This window comes from Camelina sativa, chromosome 17, assembly GCF_030686135.1.
Source record: "Camelina sativa cultivar CO46 ecotype springtype chromosome 17, ASM3068613v1".
NCBI classification, from domain to species: Eukaryota; Viridiplantae; Streptophyta; class Magnoliopsida; order Brassicales; family Brassicaceae; genus Camelina; species Camelina sativa.
The window spans coordinates 33,241,290-33,249,356 of record NC_141896.1 but is presented as its reverse complement, the minus strand read 5'-3'; positions in this window follow the sequence as shown (position 1 = coordinate 33,249,356).

The window sequence follows — 8,067 nt, the reverse complement described above, 5'->3', positions numbered from 1 at the left end:
GCTCGGACACTTGGCACTCCAACTCCTTCGCTTCCTCCGGGTTGACTTGATACGCGGGCCGGTTCGGTAGTTGGGCTCCACGCAAGAGATCGATCTTGTGTTCGATGCCTCGAATTGGTGGTAAACCTTCGGGCAACTCGTCCGCGAAGCGTCGGAGAACGTCTCGTATCACATCCGGTAAAGCGTCCATCAAACCTTCGAGTCCTTCAACCAATAAATCTCGTTGGTTGGTGTACTTAAGGGACTCTCTAACATCACTAGATTGAATTAGAAAGTTCGTTTTAGAGTCTTAATCCTTAGACAGTTTCGATTGCATTTCATGAACTTGTGTGGGGCTCAATGGTTTCAAACAAATGCGCTTATTATCATGAACAAAATAATATTGGTTGGTGTGGCCACAGTGAGTGGTTCTCTTATCAAACTGCCAAGGACGCCCCAAAAGGAGGTGGCTAGCTTGCATTGGAACCACATCACACAAGACTTGGTCTTTGTAAGGACCCACACTAAACGGAACCGTGACTTGTTCTTTCACATGAATCACGGTTTTGTCACTCAACCATTTGATTCTATAAGGCCGAGGGTGGTTTGGGGTGTTAAGAGATAATTTCTTGACCAGACTAGAACTTGCCACATTAGTGCAAGATCCACCGTCGATGATCAACCCACAAACTTTCCCACTTACAGTGCAACGAGTGTGAAATATGTTGTCGCGCTGGCTCGCGTCGTCGGTCTCCACGCTGGTGTTGAGGACGGTGTTCTTCTTTTTGATCTGACCCTCAATTTTCACCGGTAGGTGCAACAACTCTTCGAAGCCTTGGTAAGGCTAGCGTTCGACCTTGCGCGCGATCTGGTCTTGTAAACCGTCAAGGAACTGCGCCATGTGGGATTCTTCGGTGTCTTCGACTTGAAGTTGATTGCGCAGATGCTCGAACTCCTCATAATACTCCTCAACAGACCGCGAGCCTTGAGTGAGTCTCCGGAACTTCTTTTGGAGCTCCCGGTGGTAAAATGGTGGAACATATCGCCTCCTCATCTTGGCTTTCATGACTTCCCAAGTGGCGATCGGTCGGTCATGATTGTGGTGTTGCTTGGCTACTACTCGGTCCCACCACGTGAGGGCGTAGTCGGTGAATTGTACCACGGCGTAGTTGATTTTACGCAGCTCCGGATAGTTGTGACATGAATAGAGATGGTCCATTCGGCTCTCCCAGTCGAGATAGGCCTCCGGATCAGATTTACCGGCAAATGTTGGCGCCGTCATCTTGTGGCTAGGTTCGTTAGGCTTTGGAGCATCATCGTATTGATCTTTACGTCGGTGGCATCGCCTCGGACGTGGTTCGTAGTCCTCGTCGGACTGATCGCTTCGATCTGGTTCTTGGCGTTGGCGCCGCATGGGCAAGGGATCTTCTCTCGGGGGTTTTAATAGTTCAAGGCGTGTCATACGCTCAGCCAAGCGATCTATTCTGTTGCATAAGGACGCTAGTGTGACTCCGATCTCTGGTGGAGGTAGAGGATTTGCCGGTGGTTTTTGGTCGGCCATAGTGATCGTACGGACGGTCAACGGTGACGTAGCTCGACACGATGCGCGGTTTGGCTGAATTTTAACCTCGTCAAAACAAAGAACCAATATTCATAAGTATATTACGTTCGTTGGACCACAAAGAGATATCTTTCTTATGCCACACAATAATTGATGACAGCGAGACAAAAAGTAACCTATGACTAATAAAATTAAAAGCAAAAGCGAGTCACGATAAAAATTTCTTTGGACCACAACAAGAATGAGAAAGCAAAACACGAACTTTATCGATCTAACAATGTTAATGCAAGAACACGAATGAACAAAGCGATGAACATAATGAACACAAGACAACCTAAACAAACGACTAACAACACTACGGATACACCAAATTAAACCAAACGACTAAACGAAACAAGCAAAGCAAGATAAAGCAAACGAGACTACTAAATATTCTCAATATCCAAACTTTATTCAATAGGAGAGGAGTTTCTGGGTTAGAAAGACACAACCTTTTGGTTAGGAACGTTGAGCTCTGATACCAGCTTATGTGAGCACCGGACGTCTCGCGGTACGGACAGAAACGAGTGCTCTCGAGCCATTCGAGCTAGGAGCAACTTTTCTCGGACAAGGCGCGGTGGATCGACTCTATGGAGGAAACAAACGATGGAAACCAAGTTTCGCGGCAAACAAATGAGTGGTTCAAAAGTTCGCACTCTGGACTCGTCGTGGTCAAGCGGCTACGGTACGGTACGGATGGTAGAGTTGCGGAACGGTTAGCGAATCGATGGACGGTTTGGCTAGAGGAAATGAGAACGACGATGGATCGAATGACGACACTAGAGGAATGGATCGCCTCACGATACGGTCAGACTAACGACGACGAACCCGGTTTGAGTCGTTAGGGTTGTCTCGGTAGAGCAATCCCGGATTGGTTCTAAGGAGAGGAGTGAGACAAGGGTCGAAGAATCTCTCTTTGGAAATGTTTTTATTTCATTCAAGTCTGAGGCTAAAAGAAAAAGACTATGGCTTTGAACGTTTGCGCTAAAGCTCTTCGCCTCGTTAAAACCTCCACCGGTAAACCTCATGGGACAAACCCGGAGTGAAGAAAAAGAGTATGATTCCTTGCTCTAATGACTTGGTTGCCTTCATCCTTGGGTAAGGATGAAGGCCGAGCGGATGGTCTCTTCTCGAACTTCTTCGGTCGGGTCGTGGCTTTGGACGAACGGTTGGACAAATAGGTTGATTCTCTACCTGGTGGACTTGGAAGAGCTCTTAGACCTTGTTGTGGCTCCCGAGGAGATTTCTGGTACATTGGCCGGCCATTGTCCCGTGCGCAGTGCAAGCGTCTCGGTCGCGTCCGGTGCGTCTCGTTCAGGTTCTGGTCCCGTGCTTACATCACTTCTGGTCACTAGGAGATCATTGACCGTGCAGCTTAAGTCCAATGACCGAGAACAAAGGGAGAATTTATTTCCCTCTATATGTTTAGTTAAAGATAAAGTTTGTTCTTTGATCATTAACGGTGGAAGCTGTACTAACGTTGCTAGTGATACTCTTGTTAGGACGCTTGGACTTGAGACCAGACCTCATCCGCGGCCTTTTAAACTAGAATGGTTGAATGAAACGGGCGGACAGTATGTCAGGGAGCAACTCACGGTTCCTCTTACCATCGGCCGATATGAAGACGAGATCCTCTGCAGTGTCCTTCCCATGGATGCAAGCCATATCCTTCTAGGAAGACCTTGGCAGTTTGACATGAAGGCGATACATGATGGCTACACCAACCGACATCCCTTTGAGCATAAAGGAAAGAAGATCACTCTGGTTCCTTTAACTCTGTTGGAGGTCCATCAAGACCAGGTTCAGTTGAAGAAAAGCCGAGACAAAAAAATTAAACCAACAAAACCTGAGGTATCTCCTAAGAACTCCAACTTCTTTGTCAAAAAGAGTCAAGTAAGGAAATCTTTGTACTCTCAACAGCCATTTATTTTGCTTGTGTATAAAGAAACACTAATAGCATTTTCTAACCTTGCAGCGGAGCTCCCGAGTGATTTGCTAGATGTTTTGCAGGAATTCTCAGATATCTTTCCAGAAGAGAACCCTAACGGTTTGCCGCCAGGAAGAGGTATAGAACACCAAATTGACTTCGTCCCTGGTGCATCACTTCCAAATCGACCAGTTTATAGGACTAGTCCCGTACAGACATTGGAGCTGCAAAGACAAGTTAATGAGCTCATGGAGAAGGAACATATTAGAGAGAGCATGAGCCCATGTGCGGTCCCAGTCCTACTTGTGCCCAAAAAGGATGGAAGTTGGCTCATGTGTGTTGGTTGTAGAGTCATCAACAACATCACGATAAAGTATCAATATCCTATTCCTACTCAGCTTTGGCATGATATTTCTATGAATTCTATGCTTGGTTTGCCTAGAACTAGGACTGGTAAAGATTCAGTTTTTGTGGTCATTGATTGATTTTTAAAAATGGCTCATTTCATACCTTGTCACAAAACTGACAATGTTTTGCATGTTTCTGAGTTGTTTCTTCAAGGAAATTGTTCGTTTTCATGGAGTACCTAAGTCAATTGTTTCTGATAGGGATATCATGTTTTTGAGTTACTTCTGGAAAACACTTTGGTCTAAACTAGGGACTAAGTTGCTATTCTCCACTACTTGTCATCCGCAAACTGATGGGCAAACTGAAGTAGTTAATAGAACTTTTTCTACTCTCTTGCATGCTTTGATCAAAAAGAACATAAAAACTTGGGAAGATTGCTTACCACATGTTGAGTTTTCATACAATCAATTAGTTCATTCTTCAACTAAGTTTTCTCCGTTCCAAATCGTTTATGGCTTTAATCCTTTATCTCCATTGGATCTAACCCCTCTACCTTTGAATGAAAGAGCTAGAATGGATGGGAAAAAGAAAGCTGACCTTGACAAACAGATCCATGAGAAAGCTAAAATAAACATTGAGGAGAAGAAAAATCAATATGCAAAACAAGCTAACAAAGGAAGGCGCAAGATGGTATTCAAACCCGGAGACCAAGTGTGGGTTCTCTTGAGGAAAGAACGGTTTCCAGCTGAAAGGAAATCAAAACTCATGCCTAGAATTGATGGAAACTTTGAGATCAAAAGAAATATCAATGACAATGCCTACCAACTTTATCTTCAAGCTTAAATGTTTCTGATTTAGTTCTTTTTATGGCGGATGATCCAAATTTGAGGACAAATCCTTTTCAAGAGGAGGGGGATGATGTGATCATGGATGGAATTAAGTAGGATGAGCTTTTAGCTGAGCTTGAACCTAAGGAAAAACAGGAGAGCTTGAACCAGAGGAGAGCTTGTAGCTGAGGAACCATTGCTTGTACCTGAAGGACCAATGACTACAACAAAAGCTAAGAAGCTAAGGAATGCACTTCATGGGCTAATTCAAGAGCTTATGGCCAAAGAGAGCATGGAAAAATCTATTGGGGATACTTATCAAGTCCATGCCACTTTGAGCTTAATACAAGCCAAAGAAAGCCCAAAATAATCACTTTAATTTGTGGTTAAAGAAGGGTGACGAAAATGGAGTTCAACTCACCTTAGGATGGACACCTTAGGAAGGAAAACATCAAGAGTTAGGTCTTCATTCAACTATCTATATTTATTTTATTTTAGTTTCAAAAATAATTAATACTTGGCTTTGTTACCAAGTTTCATATCTCTATATAAACACATGTAATCTCATATGAGAATCATCAATCAATTTTCCTTTTCATTCTATGAGTCTATCTCTTTGTTTTTTGTTATAACACTTCATTGTTTGTTGGTGTGTAATATCCAAGCAATAGCCTCCTCTTGCTGGACTAGTGTGTCATATCTGGCAGCGATTGGAGTTGAGAAAATCAGCAGCCTTTCTCAACTGCTGTGCGACTCCTCAATCCATTAAATCTCCCTCGTTGCACCTTGCACCTTAGCGAGTTTCTATCATTTCTAATCCGGCTAAGTGATCCTCAACTTTGGGCGTATCATTATGTTGTTTGTGTTGGTTGCCGCCGTTTCTGAACACAGAGACTCTCGTTGTGCATAACATGTGCCTTAACGTGTCACGTTTATGTAATCGTGAAGAGGTGAGTCGTTGACGTGTAGCGTTGATGGTTTCTCCGGTTGGTTTAGTTTTGTATTCCATCAAATGTGGGTCACGCCAATAATTGTGGTTGATATGGTACAGTGTCACTGAGTTATGGTTGTACATATTGCTATCGGAAAGTGAGGAAAGAGGAAAAAGAGAGAGAGAGAGAGGAGAGAGAAGTGACGTTTCAGAGATGCTGGGAACCATTGATGGATTTGGTTGGTCATTTCGTGGCTGTGGGTAGCTCTGTTAGTGGTGGGAGGACAGAGTTGGAGTGAACAGAGGTGAAGAAAAGAAAGTGAAGGAAGGTTGGAGATAAAGGCAGTCTGAAGTAGTCGACTTTGGAAGCTCGCTGGCGCTGTATCTGACATTTTTCCGGGAGTCAGATGATATTGGCGTAATATACATCAAGACAAGAGTCGATAGAAGTTAAGGAAGCATCATTTTAGAGTTAATCTCAAAGAGTTATGTGCGTTGCTTCCGGGCCAAGTAATTGCTGAAACTGCGAAATATGGGTTAAGTATGAACCCTAGAAACTTTTCCGAGATGGTTCTTTCTAGGCGTCGTTTGGAGGAGCAAAACTAGTCTGATCGATACGAAATTTGGTGGAGATATTCTTCATAGTACAGGCTCCTTATCCAACGGTGGAGTTGCGATTTCAACGGTTATTTTGTGAATTATTCTAGTTTTTATATGGAGCTTTTGGATGGATTTAATTGTGTTAAGTTGTGTTGTTGGTTGAACCAATGAGCTCGGTTTGAGCTGAAACCTCTGTAAGCTTATGGAGCAAGGTCATGGTGCTTGTAGGACCAAGTTAAAGCTAGGACGGTGAATTGATGGGTTCATCAAAGAAGTGTTTCGTGGCTGGACGGAATAAAGTATTCCAGCCTACCTCTCTTGTTACTCGGTCGTTAGGGATGATTGGTTGGGCGACTCAGTAACTAGATGATGTGGGGTTGGGAATTAAGTGAATAAGCAAAGCTTTCTCGAACGGTGGAGTCAAGTGTTTTTCCAGTAGGATGCCGAATGACTCTGATACGTGCATGGGGAGCTGAAGTACGTTTGTATGATTGTGTCTTGTGGATGTGGAGCATGGGTTAGTTGGATCTGCCTATATTGGTGGAAGTTTTTGTAAGAAGTGATTTTTACACCGGTTGACTCGTCGGAATTATGGGTTTTCGGTGAGATTGTTTTCCATGGAACCTAGCTAAGGAGTTGGAATCCGTGTGAGGTCGTTTCAAGGTTATTTATGTACAAGTTAATTAAATTGCAAAATTTACAATCACATTATAAATGAATCCATGTATGAAAATAACAGATCAGAATTAGACAAATACCTTGAAAGTCAAACTCATGCCTTGTCCATTTTACACCAATACTACCGAAGCTCCGACACCAATTATACGTACAATTGTGATAAAAACTTTAATGATCAGATACTCATATACACCACATCAACAACAAAATGGCAAACAAAAAAAGCTAGAAATAATATATTACACAAATAAAATCAAGGTACGACCGAACAAGAAGCTTGAATCTAGTTTCTGCAAACAGAACACGACATGAAGTATCATTACAACAACTTCAAGTACACATAATAAGATAATCAATTCAACTCAGATAAACATCATAAAGTATCAAATATTACATTCGACCGAAGATTAACTGCATTATTCCTGTGAGAAACAATAGATGATTCAGATCTACCTTACACAAATTATAGTATAGCATTGCAAATTAACAAACACCAAACCATATATTTTACCTTCTGAGTCACTTTCGACCTCACCAGGTAATATTTGAGATGGTTTCGGCGGAGTTTCAGAGAGAGAGAAAAAGAGAAGAATGAGAGAAGTGGCGACTGTAAGACCTAGTTTCAGTTTTTACTTCTTTTTCTCTTTTTTTTTATAAATTTTTTATTTATTTAATAAAAATTTTGGTGGCAATGCAATTTTCATTTTCTTCCCCTACAATAGTGTTTTCACTTTAGATTATGCAATCATATAACCAAAATCTAAGCACCAGATCGAAATGTATTCCCGCACATCCTACTATAGTGTTTCAAATTATGGAAACGCTATGTTACTTTTTAAGAAATTTAACTATAGCAAAACCAAAAAATCTGCTATTAAATACTGCTATTAAAACCATCATTTCATGTAGTGTAAATCAAATGTTGCAGTGTTGGATACAATGATTCATTAAATATATAATAGTAACTAAATATTTATTCTTTTTATGAAAAGCTATCATAAAGAAAGGTAATTACTAAAATATATTTTGGTAGCTTTTGATAAATTTACCAAACAAACCTAAAGTTTGCAATGATTTATCAAATTAGGTAAAAGTTGTAACGGTATATATATACAAAAAATTAATTAAAACTAGGTTTGAACCCGCGGTATACCGCGGGACTATTTTTGTTTTTATT